This window comes from Hipposideros armiger, unplaced genomic scaffold, assembly GCF_001890085.2.
Source record: "Hipposideros armiger isolate ML-2016 unplaced genomic scaffold, ASM189008v1 scaffold_499, whole genome shotgun sequence".
NCBI lineage: Eukaryota > Metazoa > Chordata > Mammalia > Chiroptera > Hipposideridae > Hipposideros > Hipposideros armiger.
The window spans coordinates 693,238-710,078 of NW_017731849.1; positions in this window are offsets into that span (position 1 = coordinate 693,238).

Below are 16,841 nucleotides of genomic sequence, written 5' to 3' on the forward strand. Positions count from 1 at the left end.
TCAACTTCATTTCAACCCTCAAGACTCTATAAAGTTGATTTATCAGCCTCATTTTCTAGGGGGAGACATTAAACCTCAGCCTAAGTAACTTAGCTGAGGTTCCACGGTTAATTCAATAAAAGTGAGATTGACCCCCTAGGCCCACTTGACCCCCAAACTCATGATTTTCCCTATTTTGGTTAGTGACCAGAAATTGAAATCCAAGTATTCACATCAAAACACTGAGCATTAAGTACCTTCTCCTTCAACCCCACACCTCCCCTCTGATGGGCCATCAAGTCTTATGATGCCTTCTTCTTAATTTATGTTATATCTGCCCCTCCGCCACCTGCCTCTTCAATACCCTCATTACTTCACTGTTAAATTACTACAGTTTCCTTCTATCATTTTCCTGACTCCAGTTTTCATGGCTCTCTAATTCATCCTCTTTTCTCCTCTTAAAATGACCTTCGTAAGACTCAAATCTGACCGTGTTATTCCCTTATTTGGGCCCTTAAATGATCCTTCTATAATAATTATTTTATTCAATAATAATTATTTTTTAACAGTCACCATGTGCTAAATATTGTCTTAAGTATTTTAGATATAGTAACTGATAAAAGGTAAATGTATAATTACTTGTATTATCCACATTTTACAGATGGTAAAACAGACGTAGAGAATTTTGTTCCTTACTCAAGGATACCAGCTAGGAAATAGTGTAAGGAGGTTTTAAATCTTTAAATATAGTTCTAGAATCTGGGCTTTAAACCTCATCCTGTCTATAAAGTCTGGGCATTTAATATGGCTTATAAGACCCCCTCATAATCCAATCCTGCTTGATTTGATCTTGTTCCCTGCCCTATGTGCCAACCATTGGTAACCACTTAGAGTTTTTTTTCTAAATGCACTGTGACTTTCAACCTCAGTGCCTTCCAATCCCATAGTCTGCTCCCTCTGCCTAGATCCTACCCTCCATGTCTATGCAGTTGACTTCTACTCATCCTCTGAGCCTGAATTCGAGCATCACAACCCTGGTAGGACTTTCCTATGATCACACTCACTCTCTGAGGTTTCTACTAAGGGTGCTCTCTTTACCGAAGTGGTCAGTTTGCAGTCTGTCAGCTCCTTCTAAAGTAGGCTATGGGCTCCTTGAGAGGGGCCTGGGTCTTTTCCATGATGTGCCCCCAGTGATTGACATGTAGGGAGTGCTCAGTAAATTTCCTGGAATGAAAAAGAGTGAAGGTAGTACCTGACAAGGGACAAATAAGTTAAACAGAAAACAAGATAGAAAGAGCTACTGAAAAGTTTGAGAAAAGGAGGAGCCGATAGTGGGCTGGAGTATCCAGCAACATTTTCATTTTATGTAAAAGCAAACTAAGGCACAGAAAGTTTAAGTTGCCCAAGGTCACACAGTTAGTAAGTGGTTTAGATGACATTTGTCTCAAGTTGTCAGGTGCCAGAGCCCATACTCTACCTATATAAACCTTTTGTATTTCAAGAGTTATGTAGTTCATTCACCTGGTCTGAAAATATAAGTATAAACTATGATTTCATAGACGTTATTGCTTAGAATGAGAATAAGAAAACAATGAGCCCCATTTAAAGAAAATAATATAAGGAGGGTGATTCTCCGGAAGGATAAAAATAAGGAAGGTGGAATGCTAATTGCTAATGAATGATCATCTTTATGAAACGTGTCGTTTACTATGATAGAAGTTAACAGACCCATAATTTACATTTCTGTGGCAGTTAGCTGATGTGATGCACTATAATGTAAGATTTACTTGACTCAGTGAGAATTCATTGACTGGTTAAACCTTGCTACTTATCCTTACTCCATTGTCAATAAACTCCTTTACACTTTGCACCTTTGCCCTGAACATTTTCACCTTCTCTCCCCCTCTTCATTTCCTTTCACTATTGAAAGCCTATCTTTCTCTTTAACCTAGCTTTTCACCTCAGCAGAGTTGGCCTCCTTCTTCATTGCTCCTATATCCCAGTCAAGAAGTGGGCACATTCTCATTACCCTCTATCCCACTTGTTTTCGAATCATTTTCACATTAATTTTTACCTCCTAAACTCAACAATCTCTCCTCTCCTGAAATCCATGTCAGGTTGTCATCTTCTCTTCATCACTGCCCCACTATCTACCATCTACCTAGTTATTTTTCCACATTCTGAACACTCTGGCCGCAACAATATTTAAGTGTGACTGCTTTTTTCTTTTTGAAAAATCTCTTCATTTTTTTCTTTGCTGGCTTTGTGTTCCTCCACCGAAAAGGCGGTATTTCTTCAAGGCCCCAAGTGTAGCCCTTAAATCTTTTCCCTTTTTCTTCTTTTCCTGGTGACTACCATACCTCCAACCATTATTTCTTTTCAAAGGTCTCTTAACTTCACATCTCTTGCTCAAACCTACTCTGAGCTACAGGCTGTAATTTCCAAATGTCCTTTGATGATATCTCCAAAATACTCTACCAATTCAAACAAACTGTATCAAAAAATCACCCACTCTCTTCCTTCTAAACCTGGCTCCCCCTCTGCAACCTTTCTCCCAGTGAAGGTTAATGACATAGAAGAGAATGTGGAGTAGACTGTGGGAATGGAGTCAAGGGAATTGTAATAGATAAGCATGATATCGGGGGCGGGAGGGCAGTGGCTGGGTGGAGGGGCGTTGTTACTTTGTGAGGGGTGAAAAGGATAACTATTGCATTGTTCTGTACACCTGAAACGAATAATAATTTTTTAAAAATTTAAAAATAAAAATAAGAGAATGCTCAGAATCACTTCCAATGCCTTCTTCTCTTTTATCATTCCCCAAACATACCTTTGGTCACCATGCCTCTCCAACTGACCACCATCTTTCTGTTCTTATAGCTGCTCAACCAGACTATCCTGCGTGCCTCACTTCATGGGTCACACTCCATCAGTTAACAGAACAGACTACGAGACTAACTCTAGAGCATGTCATTCTCTGGTTCAGATCTCTTCCAAGTGTCAACTTTGTGTATAAGATGGAGTTAAAACTTTTTAGCTTGAAAGCCAAGATTCTTTCCCCAACTTTTTCTTTCCTTCCTCTTCTTTTAGATACACCCTATTCTAACCAACCCAGCTTTGTTGATACCACTTGATTCAAGAAGGATTCAGCCAAGAAGTATTTATTAAGTACTTGATATTAGCTCAACACTTTCCTCAGTGTTGGAAATATAATGGTGAACATGACTTCTGTGTTTAGATTTAGATGATACAAGCAATGAAAATAAAGTGTGGTAAGTACTAACCTGAGAGGATAGCTGGGTACCGTGAGCATTCATCTAGATGCTCCTAACTGTAGAAGGGTAAGATGTAGGAAGTAGGGAGATAGGGAAAGCTTCCTGAAGGAAGTAATAATTGAGCTGAGACCTGGAGGATAAATAAGAATTATTCAGATATATTATAGTAAAGGAAGGTGATTTGCTATTAAGACAGAAAAAGTGTATGCATGAAGACTTGGGGCAAGGAGGGATGGCCAGAATATAGGTAACTGAGAATAGAAATCAGAGAAAAAGGAGGAAAAACAAGGTATTGCAGAAGGCAAGGGATGAGTGAGAAGGCAAGAGTGATCTATAGTCTCCATGTTGCCAAGAGGTCAAATAAGATGAGGACTAAAGATTCATTGGATTTAGAATAGAGAGAACATTGATGACCTGGCCAGAAGCCCTTTGAGCAAGTGATGTAGACAAAAGCTAGACGACAGTGGAGAGAGAAATGAATGGAAGGTGAGGCACTGAAGACTGGAGATGTAGACAAATCTTTATGGAAATTCAAAACCCACTATATCTTTATACCATTTGCTCATTCTGTACCAGTTTCTTCCTCTTCTCCTTCTTTCCCTGTTTGCCTATACCGTTCTCCTCCCCCCTGCTAATTCTCTTCCTATTGAAGTACTAGCCATTTCTCAAAACTAAATCTAATACCATTGTATCTTGAGCTTCCCTGCACTCCTGGCAGTTAAAATGGATTATTCAGTATTTGCCACATAAATCTTTGCTGAATTAGCAAACTGTTCCCATCTCACTGATATATGAAATTTCCTTTGTACATCCATTATAGCACTTGCTTCTTGCTACCTTGTAATCTATTTAGTTGTACACACCTGTCTCCCTAACTATACAACTTGATGACAAACTAGCTGTGTATTTAATCATCTTTGAATTTCTCCTAGATCCAAATTAAGGGCCTTGGGCACTGTTGCCATCCAAATTGAACTTGACTGACTATTCTCTATCTTGTAATGACATAAGCACATGCCATGTATGACATAATCTTTGTCCTTGGAGACGATGATTTTTAAAGTGAGAATGAAAAATCTTAGGATTTGCTAGTGTCACCTTTAACCTCTCAAAATATTTCCACTATTATTCACATGGCTTACATATTCTATTAAAAATCAATATCAGGGCCGGCTGAGGGGTGCATTGATTAAGAACTGGCTTGGGACGCCAGCTCTGAGCAGCAGGGCCCCCATTCGGATCCCACATGAGGGCCAGTGACACTGCCCTCTATAGCTAAGATGGTGAACAACAGCTCTACCTGGAGCTGGGTTGTCGTGAGTCGCCAGTGACGGTGTAGGCTGCAGGCCCTGCTGCAGTGGGCTGCCGTAAGCTACCATGTGTGGCCGGCAGCCAGTGTGAGCGGTCGGCAGCCGGCGTGAGCTGCCAAGAACTGCTGTGAGTGGCCGTCCAGGGGCCAGCGACTGATCTGCCTCATTCAGGAAGAGCGCAATGATAATACCAACACAGGCCAGTGAAGCAATGTCCTCCACAACTAGACTGAAGAACAAAAGGACAGCAAGTTGTCTGTTCCCCTTCCCCCGATTACCCAGTAAAATCTCTAAAAAAAAAAAAAAAATCATTATCAGCTTGGTTCTATATGTGAATGAATATTCTACAAACCAACATTCTGATTCAAGAGAAACAACCCACTCAGCTTTTAAGCTCAGAGCACTCAAGTAGCAACTCATTAATGAGGCTGAGAAAACTATTCGCACGTATTTCCTTTCCCAAAGAACAACCTAGGAAATTGTTAAAGCAAGCCAAAACAGGAAAGTTACATTGAATTTTGGGGTTTTAAAGGACTGAAACCAGAAGAATAAGTCATATTCTTAAATTCTAAGCGCCTGACGATCATTTGAATATGGCTGATTTAAAGAGGGCAAGGACAATATTTAGAACAATGGATGAATTTGTTATGTTGTAGACAGAAAGACTTTCAAAAACTTTCAAAAATTTTAGTAGTTGAGGAAATTAAGATCAACTTAACTGTTTAATTAGTACAATTAATAAACTGTAGTTTTAAAATATTTTAGAATTTCTATTAAACATATTTCATAATTCTGCAACAGAATCTGAAATTTTTTCCCCTTCCCACTCCCAAAGTCCTACCCTTCACCACATTTAAAGACAAAGCACAGAGATAACCAACTCAACCCTAGGTCACATAATAGAATTGGTATTAAAGTACAAAGTTCTATTTCTTTAAAAAAGAAAATTCTGAAGCAACTATGGCTAAATATTAATACCTGACAAACTGGTTAGTGGGTGCCCAGGTGACCGCAATATTACTCTCTATTTTTTTCTATCGGTGTGAAATGTTTCATGTCTTTAAAATGAGAGGGAAAATATCCATGCAGTCCAAAATCACTGGAGAACTCAATAACTAAAGAATCTTTTGTACTGATTCTTAATTATTCAATTCCTCTATTTACCCCATGCGCATTTAGGTCAGAGATATTTCTTCGGTTTCCAAAGAAAGGAATAAAAATAGTTAAGAGAAACTAAGTGATTCTGGAACAAAGGCAGATCCAAGCTCAAGTCAGAGTGAGAATTTCTGGGGTATCAGAGGACAGGAGGCTGCCTCCAAATACTGAACGGCATAATAGATATTCAGTTAGTACTCATTTGATTAATTGGCTGATTGTTTAACAGGGGTGAAAGCTCAGCTCTTTGGGAAAGATGGTATATGTCACTTTCCATTCACCACTGACCATGGCAGTGCTGGCTCAAACTCAGACCTTTGTGTGGCTTTAGTGTGACATAGTCTCAAAGGTCCCTGCTTATAGGCTGCCTGACTCAGGGTTCTGGGTATTGTTTATAACCTCACTGTGAGGCAAAGCTAATAAATTCAAGGCTAGGAAGAACAGAAGAATCTTAAGAACAAGAAAGAGCAAAAGTATCTCCAAAGAAATTGACTTCCAAGATGCTCCTTCATTTGCAGCCAGCATTTCTGTTGCTGCGGGGTTGACTAGATGGTGCTGATTCGGTTGGTGGAGAGTCCAACAAGAAAGGGAATGTGTGGTAGTCCCAGTACAGCTCTTGATTTCTGCTCTCTCCTTCAATTTCATACAGCAACATTCATTAAGCACTAACTTCTACTGAGCACCAACAGTAAGGCGCCACCCTGTCCTCCCTCTCTCCCCTCCTGTCTCAATGTGTTCACTGTCTCAATCTCTCTCTCTCTCTCTCTCTCTCTCTCTCTCTCTCTCTCTCTCTCTCTCTCACACACACACACACACACACACACACACACCCCTTGGGTCCCCCTGTCCAGGTGCTGGCTGTTCAGCTCATCCCCAGGGTCCCAGATGTCCCTTCCCTCTCTCCAGCATCATCTCTCACTGCCCATGAAACTCTGCCTCCAACAGGCAAGTCCAGGCTTTGGACCTCCTCTTTCTCACATGCACATTGGCCCCTGCTCTCCTGAGAAATCTCCCCATGTCCACACCACTTATCAAACACCCCCAATCCTTCACATCTCCACTGCAGACACATCCCCTGGAAACCTTCCCTGAACCTATCAGCTCCTCAGCTTCCTAAAGACTCCTGTGGCCCTGAAAACCTCTCCTTCACTGGGTAGTTGCCACATAAACTTCTCTGTTGGGTTGGTTATCTGTCTCCCTTAACCAGACTGACATCTGCCTTTAAGTTGAAACCCTAGCCTCCGCTGCTCTGGGACAACACCATGAGCCATGCCAAGACCTCAAGCACTTAGCTTTGTCACAATCAAAGGCCTTAACATGATGCAGGAGGATTTTAGTAACAAGGACACAGGTAATACATTCCCTGAAGCTTCTTGGAGGAAATGTAATTGAAATTCATCCTCTCTGCACAGAGAGGGGTCAGAGTCACAGGAAGTAAAGGGATGTGCGCGTGTGCGTGCATGCGTGTGTGCGTGCATGCGTGTGTGCGTGCATGCGTGTGTGCAGGCATGTGTGCGTGCGTGCATGCGAGCATGTGTGTTTGTTTGCAGGAATGGTTCCTATTTGGTTATTGCTTTCATGTGCCTTCTCTGAGCAGCCACAGTCCTGGTTACAGCCAGGATGCCACCCCAGCCAGCACACTGAGAATGGGAAGGTTCTCAGGGAATTCTAGTGGCTGGAGCTGAAGGGGAGTTAGAGAGCGATAAGCCCAAGCCCCCCATTGCGCCAATAGAGAGGTGGGGCTGGAGACGGTGCAGAGCTTGGACCAGGCTATGGCTGAGCAAGAACCGCAACCCAAGCCCTGCTCCTGACCTGTCATGGCGTGGGGCACAAATGCCCATGGGGAGCCTTCTTTGTCCCCTATAAAACACCGCCAATGAGAGAGCAAAAGTCATGAGGCTCACCCTCTCATTAGGTCACCATTCGAGGCTTGACAGAACATAGTGTCTTTCCAACCCTTGCCGCTGGGCCTGGCAGTGGAATTTCTCCTCAGAATCTCCATATAAAGAAGCCAGGGAGGGGTGGAGAAGGTTTACATAAGTGCAGTGTATGAACAGGTGGGAGAAAGGGCTGCACAAGAGGAGAGGGACAGATGAGGTGAGCCAAAGGGAAGTCAAGGTGAGCCAAAGAGTCAGCCATGGACGTATGACTGCAAAGGCCCCTGGCCAAGTTTAGCAATGAATCTCTCTTCTCAGCAGGGGAGGAAAACAGGTTCTGGGAGTTACCTCAGAAAACCCCAGCCTCCGGAGGCTTTTGGTTTACATTATCTAGATGTAAGGTGAAAGGATAGCATAGCAGCAAAGCTGACGAAGGATGAGTCCCAGAGACAGACAAGCCCCTTTAGATAATTCCAGCCTTCCTAAAGAGGCTGCCATCACTGCAACTTGGAACCAAAGCTGGGCCAAAGCTCAGAACATGACAGTTCCTTCGGGACTTCTTGTCAACCTTTGGTCTGAACCTGTCTAAGACCAAGACATCTTGTGCGTCAGCCAGCCTAATCCTCCTGAAAAATGCATTCATCTCACCCCTTCCTGGATCAGATCACTCTCCTGGTTCCATCTTGCCTCCCATTTCTAGTCTAAACTGCTCTTCTCCAGTCTAGGCCAGCCCAGTTCAGTTCTGCCTCACCATCCAGCTTATCCTTAGCTCTCCCCTCCACCTACACACCTGATTTAATCAGGACTGCCTCCTCACCCTTCCCTGCACCTTCTATGCTCATTCTAACTTTGATGGCTTCTTTCCTCTGCCCCTCCCCTAATAAATCCTGTCTTTTCCCGTTGCCAAAAAATAATCTGCCTACCCACCAAGCTGTGGCTCAGGCTGATTTCTTCCATGCATCCCTCTTTATTAATCCACATTGACCTCTCCCATCTCAAAATGTCTTTGAAATAATCCAGCATACACCAGAGAGTGTAGAGTGTGTGCCCTGCAGAAAGCCCAGGCTTATGCCTGGGCAGCAGCATCAATATTCAATGCTCTGACTCCCGAGTCCCTCGGGCCTGGGTTCACACAGGGCTGCCACTGGTCCATATGGCGCCTTTGTGCCTATTAGGAAGAGGTGTCCCCAACCTGCACAACTGTACCCAGCAGCCCTGGTGCAAATCTCTCCTGTGATGCTCACTAGCTACATGATCTTAAACAAGTCCTTAACTTCTATTTGCCTCAGCTCCTTATCTGCAAAATAGAGATAACAGTGCCTAACCCACCGGGTTGTTCTAAGTTCAATAAAAAAATTAATGTGAAGTGCTTAACATGAGAATTCCTGTAAAGTGCTCACTAAACGTTAGTTATTAGTGTCTTTAGCCTTCTCTGCTTCTTTGATGAGCTGTCTCCAAAAAGAGGAAGGGGCGTCAGTAATTTCTGGAGAGAGCAGCTAATTCATCTAACGATACATCCTTCTCCTCAGTTTCCGTTGCCATTATGTCACCAACTCCCCTAACTGGCAATCTAAAGACCCCAGAGCCAAAAATAACATGGCTGTGGGGGAAAATAAATCTGGGAACTAAGAGTAATCATATTTAATCTAAGGCAACCCAACATCAGATATGCAAGAAAGAAAGGAACAAAAAACTAACCTCTAAAATGGGAGGAGAGTGAGAAAGTTTTTCCTAAAGCCGGTATTTGATAGGGGGAAAGTATCAACAAGTTCAGTGGATGCAGAAACCAAAGCATTATAAGGCTGACTTGGGCATTTCTTAGTAATTACATGAATTGGCTTTGGGGTCTGACACACTAAAGTTCAAATCTTCAGTCTATTCCTAACTTTCCGTGTGAATTGCACAAGTTATTTAACCTCTCTGTGCCTTTATTTCCTTATCTAAGGATAGTAGAAGAGTGAAGCCATATAAGGGACATAGCATGGCAGTCCCCATATTTGACGGTTATTTAATATGTAAGAGGCCCTCAGTGGTATCCAATGAGAGGAGAAGCTATGTTCATTTCTCAGCTGTGGGGCCATTCATGACTCTCACCACCTCCCCTAAAATAAATCATCCCTGAACTGAATCAGGGTTCAGGACAGCTGGATTCAGGTTCAGGAGGAAGCAGGAAATTTAGGGATAGTTGCATTTATCATGGGAAGGATCTTATGCCTTGTCAAGGATCTGACACATTTCATGTGTGCATTCGATATTCTTGAAGGTATATACAAACATTGAGGTCGTATTTAATTTAGCCTGGTAAATTCTTTATCCAAAGCAAAACTTGTGGTTCCCAATGAGTATTTTGCATTTTTCTTATTATAAATGTCAGTGTACCCATTGCCCAGATGCAACAATAATCAACTCATAGCCAAGCTTCTCTCATGTACATCCCACTCACTCCCAACCCAACCCCAAATGATTTTGAAGCAAATCCAAAATGTTGTATCATTGCATGATGAGGATACTTCAAAAAGAAAGAAAAAGGCAAAAACGAAAGCAAGACACCCAGTTACTGGATATAGAAAGTGATTAATTCTGCTCCATTTTAATTGTTTCTCCACTTTACATTTACACAGTTTATTCTTTATCACTGCTGTGAATATGTTGCCCTGTAACTTGTAGCTTCAATAGTCCCACTTGGGTTTGCCTCATCAACTCCAATTGAATTGGAAACACCTGGCTAGCAAGAGCCCTCTTACTGAATTTAATGTTGTATATTCTAGTGCTCCATGTGGCATCTGGCTTACCTTCCTACCTCCCTCTCTTCTTAATGTCCTGCCTTCCTCCCTGACCAATCTCCTAACTTCCTAATAACTTCCTAATTTCCTTTTATTAGTCTCATCAATATTTACTGGGCGCAGCTCCTGGCGTATAGTAGACAAAATAAAAACGAGATGAGAACACTCAGCAGACTTTGGAGGCCGAGAGCTGGCAGGAAGATGGTGAGTGCAGCCGAGTCTTGATGAGTAAGGATGAATTTGCCAGGTAAGGAGGAGGGGGGAAGTCGTTGAGGGTGCAACAAGGGCATTCTAGGCAGAGAAAGCAGCCCCAGCAAGGGTCTGTGAAGGAAATTTGGGCCTATTTGGGGAACTTTAAAATGTACCATGTGACTGGACCAATAAATGTGAGTGATAAAGGGAGGAGAAGAATGAGGATTGAAAATGTAGTTAAGCACAGTCCAGACCTTGGGGGACAATTCTGATTGGATTCAGTGAGGCTGTTTGGATAGAGCTGGTAGGAGAGAGCAGTCCTGACACGATGGAGACACGTGGGTTCACTGTAGCACTTTCAGCTTCTACAGAGTCTCCTGGGAGAACATTACCTCCCAAGACTAGCATATCTCTTCCAAAGTTGACTAAGGACTGGAGCCTCCCCCAAAGATTGTTCTTTGATATAGAAATTATATGTCAGACTAGGAATATTATCCAGGGCATGCCCATTTATTTAGTTTGCAAACATTTGTTTTCCTGGAAAACATTCAAAATAGAAACTAGACCAAACCTTATTATTTTTATATATTTGTTTCACTTGGTGCAACAAAACAAATGCTAATTGGGGCGAAAGGATGGTAAAGCAGATAAGTCATTTTTATTGTGGTTATTATTTTTATTAGGTTGACTGTATCTGCAGTGCACCTGTGGAAATATATTTGGAAATGTTCACAGCGTAGCACAAGGATCCGTTCAATCATGTAGCTGACACTTTGAGCTAGATTTGTAAAACTCATAATGAAATCCAGAGTTGCCAACTGGCTGCTGAATTGGAGTGGTGTAGATAGATCATCGTTGCCATGGAATTATCTATTCTGGCTATCACCACTGCCCAAATTGTTTGCCAGATGAAAATTCTACACTTTGTGCTTGAGTTGTTGCACTTGACTAGTTTCAGGGCTCAAGGGCTGGAGGGATAATGCCTTTAAGTTCCAGGAGTCATGAATTTGAATTGCAATGAAGTATGCAATAGAGAGCTTTGAAGAAGTGTGATTAAATGGCCTCTAATGTCCATTCTATTTACATAATACTAGTCCTTGGGCCACGGATATCTTGAGCTGCTAAATTTATAATTTTTTTTTCAAAAAGTTAACCAAACTTCAGGAAGATGATTCAGTGACCAGTTTGGGTCGTGGAGGGGAGAACTTGACCATGTTGAGATCTAGTTGTATACTGATGATATTTAGATTTAGAGTCCACCAAGAATCTTGTTCCAGGGAAATGCCAGTTCCCCTGTGTCCAGACATGACTTCATTTCCACCCATTTGTTCTCCATTTGAGTCAGGGGCTCGCGCACCTGTTTTCCTCATTTGTGGTCCATGTTTTTCTATGCCCTGGTTGTACTGTTTTGCTTGGTTGCCATCACTCCACCTCTCACCTTCATTTATAAACTCAGTTGTGCCTCCAACTCCAGGGATAGGTCTGATCTTAGAGAAGAAGGGCTGTTTGGGGGGTCTATACAGCCTAAAATCCCTGTCTTGAATCCCTCTACTCTTCTACTGATCGCTGTTTCTAAACTTTCAGGGGCTGCTTGCCCAGCACATGCTGCTAGCTTTCTTCATGCTAACATTCTGCTCTCTGGGCGTTGGCTGATCTCCCATCCTACTCCTGTTTGGAGCTACCACTGGATTTTAAACTGTAAGGCCTTCAAAATTGTCCTTGTGACCTACAAGTTCTAGATCCCTGGGACACATACCATCTGGAATCCAGTCACCATATATGAAGTCAGACAATTAAGTTCGTGAGCTTGTTGCAATGATGTTGCTAACCTTTTCTGATATCAGAGGGATTATTCATTATGAATTTGTACCAACTGGACAAACAGTTAACCAAATTTACTACTTGGAAGTGCTGAAAAGGCTGCATGAAAAAGGTAGATGACCTGAACTTTTTGCCAACAATTCATGAATCTTGCATCACAACAATGCACCAGTTCACACGGCACTGTCTCTGAGGGAGTTTTTATCCAGAAAACAAAAACTATATTGGAACACCCTCCCTACTCACCTGATCTGGCCCCCAATGACTTCTTTCTTTACCCAAAGATAAAGGAAATATTGAAAACAAGACATTTTGGTGACATTCAGCACATCAAGGGTAATACAACAACAGCTGTGAGGGCCATTCCAGAAAAAGAGTTCCAAAACTGCTTTGAAGGGTGGAGTAGGCCCTGGCATCGGTGTATACCTTTCCAAGGGGAGTACTTCGAAGGTGATCATAGTGATATTCAACAATGAGGTATGTAGCACTTTTTCTAGGATGAATTCACGAACTTAATTGTCAGATCTCGTATCTGCCAGCTGGGCTCCATCTGGTCCTTTAGTCTGCCTTGACTCCACAGCTCAGCCTGGGCTCATAATCCCACAGTTCCCTAGTCTGCTCCAGCCCCGCCAGGCCTGAAGCCTCACTTGTGACCCTATATTTGGTTTCTGACCAAGGAGAAAGTGAAGGTGAAATGTTTGGCTCTGCCAAAGCCTTGCCTCACTTATCAACACCTCACATTATCACTTCTAATTGCTTTTCTCTGGTATTGATTTTCTTTCTTATATGTCCGGATGCTGGTCTCTGACCCAGAGTTTGCCCTGACCATGGTAACAGTGTCCATCTTACACTTCTTGCTTCTATGGAACTCTCAGGGCCTCCTGAGCCACTGGGTGTTACCTTACTCAGATAGTTGGCTCCAATGTACTTAGACTACCCTAGCCTTAACCAACAGCTGCTGTGGGCCCAGGATTTCTGACCCCAAATCTAGTGTCTTTTCTCAGATGCCACAATGTTATCATCTATCTCAGCATTTTCTAGACTCATCCATAGAAAATTACTATTCTATGATACAATAAGCAAAAATTTTTTAAATATGTTTATTTCATGATTGTGTGAATTTGAGAAATGCTTTATTACAGGACTTTTCAAGTCCTTCAATATGCTACTAATGAGCATAGTACCATTAATGGGATCATGGGAAGGGGGCAGAGTATATAGCTTTTTAAAAATTTGTTGGCCTACAGAAGTTTTTCTGTGAAATATTCGACATGTCACCAGAAGTTCCCCAGAACACCATGTAGGAAATGCTGAATGATTTAAGTTCCATTCTTTGACACTGATCTGAAGCCACCTGAACAAATTTCTCTCTGTCAGAATTTAAATGCAGCAGGGGAGCCAAGACTTTCCTAAATATCACAAAGAGAGTGAACCCTTATCTCATGCCATACACGAAAATTAAATTAACTCCAAATGGATTAAAGATTTAAACATAATACTTGAAAGTATAAAACTCCTAGAAGAAAACAGGGGGAGAGCTTCTTAACATTGATCTAGGCAATCATCTCATAGATCTGACACCAAAAGCACAGACAACAAAAGCGAAAATAGATAAGGGGTATACACCAAGCTAAAAACCTTCTACACAGCAAAGAAAGCAATCAACAAAGTGAAAAGGCAACTTATGGAATGGGGGAAAATATTTGCAAATCATGTATCTGATAACAGATTAATTTTCAAAATATATAAGGAACTCCTACAAGTCAATAACAAAAGAATAGAAACCAAAAAAACTAACAACTCAATTTTTAAATGGGCTAAAGTATTGAACAGACATTTCAGAAGACACACAAATATGGCCACCAGTTATATAAAAAAGATATTTGATATCACTAATCAAAAGGGAAATGCAAGTCAAAATCACACTGAGATATTACCTCACACTGGTTAAGATGGCTATTACCAAAAAGTCAGAAGATAATAAGTGTTGGCGAGGATGTGGAGAAAAGGGAACCCTTGTACACTGTTGCTGGGAATATAAATTGGTTCAGCCACTATGGAAAGCGATAAGGAGGTTCCTCAAAAAATTAAAAATAAAACTCCCTTATGTCCCAGCAATTCCACTTCTGGATATTTATCCAAAAGAATTGAAATCAGGATTTCAAAGAAATATGAGCACTCTGATGTTCGTTACAGCATTATTCACAATAGCCAAGATATGGAAACCACCTAATTGTCAATGGACAGAAGAACGGAAAACCTGGTATATATGTACGTATATATATTGTTCAGATTAAAAAAAAAAAGAAGAAGAAAGTTCTGCAATATGTGACAACATGATGAACCTTCAGGACATTGTGCTACGTGAAACAAGACAGTTATAGAAAGATAAATATTGCATGATCCCATTTATATGAGGCATCTAAAATAGTCAAATTCATAGAACCAAAAAGTGGAATAGTGGTTGCCCAGGTCTAGAGGGAGGGAGAAAAAGGACAGTTACTAATCAAGGGGCATACATTTCAGTTATACAAGATGAATTGGTTCTAGTAATCTGCTGTATGACATCATACTTATCGTCAAAAGAAAAATATTTAGAAGAAAAATAATCAAATTATAGTAATTAAATAGGTGTATCAGAGAGATAGCACTTTTCAATTTTAAATTCTTACTTGCATTTGTTCAAAGCTTTATAAATTCAAGTTTGTATCACTACAACATGTTAGAATAACTAAAATAAAAATATAAAATATTTTAATAAAATTGTAAATAATATATTTTAAATAAAAAAATAAAATACAGTATTAAGGGCTAGCAAGCATCTGGGAACATATAATAATGGTACCACCACTGTGAATACAGTTTGATAGTTTACTGTAAAGTTAAACATACATTTACCATACCACCCAGCAACCCTACACCTGGGTATTTACCCTAAAGAAACGAAGCCATACTTGCACACAAAAACCTGTATACAAATGGTCATCATAGCAGCTTTACTTGTAATAGCCCCAAACTGGAAACAGTCTAAAGGTCTTTCAAAGTGTGAATTATTAAACTGTGGTGCATCCTTACCATGGAATACCACCCAGCAGTAACAAAGAACACATTGTTGATATACATAACAATTTGATTAGATCTCAATGTAATTATGCTGAGTGAAAAAGTAACAATCTCAGCAGATTATATCCTGTATGATTCCATTTATATAACACTCTCTAAGTGACAAATAACACTCCCCATCACTACAGTGATGGAGAACAGTCGCCAGGGTTTAGAGTGGAAGGAAAGCCTATGAAAGGGCAGCAGGAGGGAGTTTCTTTGTGATGATGAAGCAGTTCTGTATTCCGACTCTGATGGTGCTTACATGAATCTGCACGTGTGATAAAATTTCACAGAACAATACCCCAAAAACAGTAATAAAAGTTGTAAAAATTGATGTGAACTGAGTAAGGTCTGTAGTTTAGTTAATAACATTGTCAGTTTCCTGATTTTGGTAATGTTTATGGCTATGCAAGAAGTTATCCTTAGGGGAAGCTAGGCGAAAGGTAGATAGAAACTCTCTCTGCACTACTTTTGAAGTTTCTCATGTCTTAATTATTTCAAAGTCAAATAATCTTTTGCTTAATGAGGAGAAAGCCAAAACAAAAACAAACAATTCAACCTTGGTGGAGCCCAGATAAGAGGCTAGAAAGGCAGGATTCTAGTCCACTTTAGTCGCCCTTACGGACCACACCTGGCTGACTCAGTTTTACAACTAGCCTCCCTGGCTCCACCGCTGACTAGCTGTGCGACCGGGGAAGTCACAGCCTGTCTGTGCCTGTGTCTTCACCAGTAGAATAGTAGTAACAATGGGTTCCTACATCATAAGATTTAGGTTACGATTGAAGAGTAAATAATGTCAGTTGTTTTGGATACTTATAGAAGGAGTTCTATGAAGGGCATATACATTCTATCCTCTGAATATGTGATGTATACAGTCACACAATTGGCCTCTTGTGTCATCATGATGGTTAATACACCTGAGATATGATGGAACAGGCAATGTATAAATGATATGAACTCCTTGTTTATAGAGTAATTGTACACCATGCCTATATTTTCCTGCTGGTTTTCTCTCCCTTTTCAACCTATCTCACTCCCCAAAGCTTTGAAATGCATGGAACTGCAACTTTCAGCCCTTTGCTTTTGATACAATTTTCTTTTAAATAAGAAGGCTTACACTAGGGACTTTTGCAAATTCTCCCGATTCATATTTGGTTTCTGACTCTTAATGCCCTCTTTGTATTTCCATCATTTCATTTAGACACATTTGATTATAAAGCCCATATGTCTGTTTCCCTTACCAAGCTGTGAACCTGAGGTCAGGAGCCTGCATGCATTCATTTCTTCAACATACAGTGACTGAGTACCTATCACGTTCCAGGTACCATTCCAGATGCTGAGGATACA